We start from the raw sequence: 3,651 nt of genomic DNA on the forward strand, positions 1-3,651 counted from the left end.
AAAATGTTTTTCCAAGAAATCGAGGTAGGGGGATTTTCATCTTTCCATTTCTGAGCAATAGCAAGTCTAGCAATGGCAAGGAGAGTGTTAATTAACAACCTTGTTGTGTTATTGACCATAGGCTCCTACCAGAGGTCAAGCAGGAGGATCTCTGGGAGGGCAGGTAAGCGAGTTCCTGTTATGTGTTGTATCTGGTCAATGATTTGGATCCAAAAGGTATGTATTACTGGGCACTGCCACCAGCAGTGCAAGAAATCTCCTACAGTGCCGCATTTCTTCCAGCAACATTTGTTGTTGTCTGCTTTTATTCTGTTCAGCCTAGAGGGGTCATGTACCACCGATTTATCATCTTGAATGAATGTTCAGGGTGGTGAAAACCAGTAAGGATTGTGAGGCAACCAAAGGGATCTGTCAAGGATGGGCAAGTGGGCGTCAACATGGCAAATGGGGTTCAATGTGGCCAAGTGCAAGGTGATGCACATTGGAGCCAAAAATCCTAACTATAAATACACATTGATGGGGTTTGAACTGGCAGAGACTGATCAAGAGAGAGATCTTGGAGTTGTAGTAGATAACTCACTGAAAATGTTGAGACCGTGTGACTGCAATAAATAAGGCCAATGCTATGCTGGGGATTATTAGGAAGGGTATTGAAAACAGATCAGCCAATATCCTTTTTTAAAAAACAAAAATTGTTTATTGGTAGTAATTCAAACATATTTGTACATTCAAAAATAAACATCGTTAACAAGGTTCCAAACAGTTATAAAATTATCATTCTATAATTGAAGTCAAGTTAGTTATTACATATTGAAAAAGCAAAGGAATATTTTTAACCATACATCATTATTTGATATTTAGCTTTGGAAATGGTTTCCCAGTCGAAAGTATCGATTGTGATGTTATCCAATATTGGATACCATTTGTCTAACGGGTTGTAGAAATCACAAGCATTCTGAGTTGTGGAGTTGAAAATGGAGAGCTTTTCCAGAAGATAGAAGTCCCAGACTTTATGGATCCATTGAGTGATTGTTGGAATATGTTTATCTTTCCATTTTCTGGTGATGAGGACTTTCGCTGCTGTAATGAGGATCTTAATCAGTTTTTGAGTTTTGGGTGGATATACATCTTGAGGCCAAAGGTTAAGTAGGATTAAGATGGGGTCCTTCGGAATGTCATAATTTGTAAGTAACTTTATTTGAATAATAATTTGCGACCAAAAAGATTGAATTTTACTACAGCTCCACCAACAATGTAGATAATCTGCTTTAAGTCCACATTGTTTCCAACAAATATTGGAGACTTTAGGATAAATGTGAGACAATCTGTCCGGGGTTAGGTGCCATCTAAGCATAACCTTAATCGATGTTTCTTGACTAAGTAAGGAGTTAGAGATTGTTTTTTGAGTTTGTCAGATTTTATTCCATAAATCTTTGTCGATAGTCTGTTGCAAATCTTTGTGCCATGCAGTTTGATAGCTATGGATTAAATTTGAATTTGCATCAAGCAAGATTTGATAGAGTTTAGCTATTAGGCCTTTCTTTTTACAGGGTTTGGTAAGTAATAGTTCGAAGTTTGTGGAGGGTTTCGAAATGGTATGTTTGAAGTCAGTTGTATAAAGTAAGTTTTGAAGTTGTAGATATTCAAACCAATTGATCTGTATTTTATATTTATTTTCTATGTCAAGCTTGGAGAGAAGATTGCCGTTCCGAAGTAGATCTAAGATTCGTGTGATCTACGATTCGTACGATTGGGCTTCTTTCAATGTTTGGTAAGTATGTTCATTCATGGCAGGTTTGAACCATTTTTGGCCAGTAAAGGTATTGAGTTTAAAATAAGTTCCAGCTAGTTTTTATTTAAATTGATACCAGCTTTTAAATTTAGTTTTGAGATAGGGATTTGGTATGGAGTTTAGTGCTTCTTTATAGCTGAGCTTCCATAATAATTCAGGTATTGACGTATTGGATTGGGAAGGTTGCTCTATATATTTCCATTCGGGGGACAAGTTTTCGGGGTAAAGACGTATTAAGTTGGCTAAATTTGAGGCCACATAATATAAGTGTAAGTCTGGCAATGCCATTCCACCCTTCTTTTGGGATTGTGTTAGTGTGTTATGTTTGATACGTGAAGCTTTAAAGTTCCACAAGAATTGGTTAATATCCTTTTGCTATTTATTTAATTGTTGTTTATCAATGTGAAGGAGGAGAGTGCGGAATAAAAAGAGGTATTTAGATAGTATGTAAGATCTTATAATGCTGATCCTATCTTTCCAGGAGAACCAGGATTTGTTCCATGTTGTAATTTGTTTCTGCATAGTTTTGTGAAGCTCTTTGTAGTTATATTTATAGAGGTTGTAGGGATTTGAATTCCTAAATATTGAAGAGTTGTCTGTGTCCATTGGAATTGATATGACTTTCAGATGATTTGCTTTGTGGTTTCCGATAAAATAATAGGGCAAATGGTAGATTTATTGTTGTTGATTTTGAGCCCTGAAATATTTCCAAATTTTGCCAGTTCTGAGTTAATTTTCTCTAAGGATTCCTTGGGATTAGATATATAAAGAATAAGGTCATCGGCAAACAAGCTTGTTTTGTATTCTACATTGTTTGTAGTTATACTGGTAATGGAAGGGTTGGATCTTAAAGCAATGGCCAAGGGTTCTATAGCTAAAATAAAAAGTAGGGGGGAAAGAGGACACCCTTGATGTTAAGTAAAATTGTTAGATGCTGAGCCATTAATTAAAAGAGTGGCTTGTGGTGATTTATATATTGCTTGGATAAAGGTCCGAAATTGGGGTCCAAATTCCATATGGCTTAATAGGGAGTCAAGATATCCAGTTTCCAAGGAATCGAATGCCTTTTCCATGTCAATAGAAAGTAGCAAAGATTGTTGTATGGTGTTTCGTTTGGCCAAGTTGATAATGTTTAGAGTTTTGCGAATAGATCAGCCAATATCATAATGCTCCTATATAAATCAATGGTGAGACCTCATTTGGAATACTGTGTGCAGTTCTGGTCACCACACCTTAAAAAGGATATTATAGCTTTGAAAAAAGTGCAGAAAAGGGCAACTGGAATGATAAAAGGGTTGGAACACTTTCCCTATGAGGAAAGGTTAAAGCGCTTAGGGCTCTTTAGCTTGGAGAAAAGACGACTGAGGGGTGACATGATCGAGGTTTATAAGATTATGCATGGGAAAGAGCAGGTAAAGAAAGAGGTACTTTTCTCCCTTTCTCACAATACAAGAACTCGTGGGCACTCCATGAAACTGCAGAGCGGTCAGGTTAGAACGGATAAAAGGAAGTACTTCTTCACCCAAAGAGTGATTAACACATGGAATTCACTGCCACAGGAAGTGGTGGGTGCTACAAGCATGGACGGCTTCAAAAGGGAATTAGATAAGCATATGGAGCAGAGGTCCATCAGTGGCTATTAGCCACAAGGTATAGCTAGGGGCTCTGGGGCAAGTGATGCTCTGTCTTCTTGGTGCTTGGGGGGGGGTCAACAGTGGGAGGGCTTCTAATGTCCTGGCCCCACTGCTGGACCTCCTGATGGCACTGGTATTTCTGGCCACTGTGTGACACAGAGTGTTGGACTGGATGGGCCTTTGGCCTGATCCAACATTGGCGTCTCTTATGTTCTTATGTAATGC

At 38.1% G+C, this 3,651-nt stretch overlaps 1 long non-coding RNA gene across 1 annotated transcript in view; it reads left to right on the top strand.

Annotated features, from left to right (window-relative positions):
- Positions 1–1,691: 1,691 nt before the first annotated feature.
- The window catches only part of LOC107121487, a 17,887-nt gene continuing 15,927 nt past the window's right edge, over positions 1,692–3,651 (top strand). Inside the window, exon 1 of the long non-coding RNA XR_001482868.1 lies at positions 1,692–1,771. This is a non-coding gene — a long non-coding RNA (uncharacterized LOC107121487). The remainder of the gene's footprint in view (positions 1,772–3,651) is intronic.

This window comes from Gekko japonicus, unplaced genomic scaffold (assembly GCF_001447785.1).
Source record: "Gekko japonicus isolate JY-2015 unplaced genomic scaffold, Gekko_japonicus_V1.1 scaffold6653, whole genome shotgun sequence".
NCBI classification, from domain to species: domain Eukaryota; kingdom Metazoa; phylum Chordata; class Lepidosauria; order Squamata; family Gekkonidae; genus Gekko; species Gekko japonicus.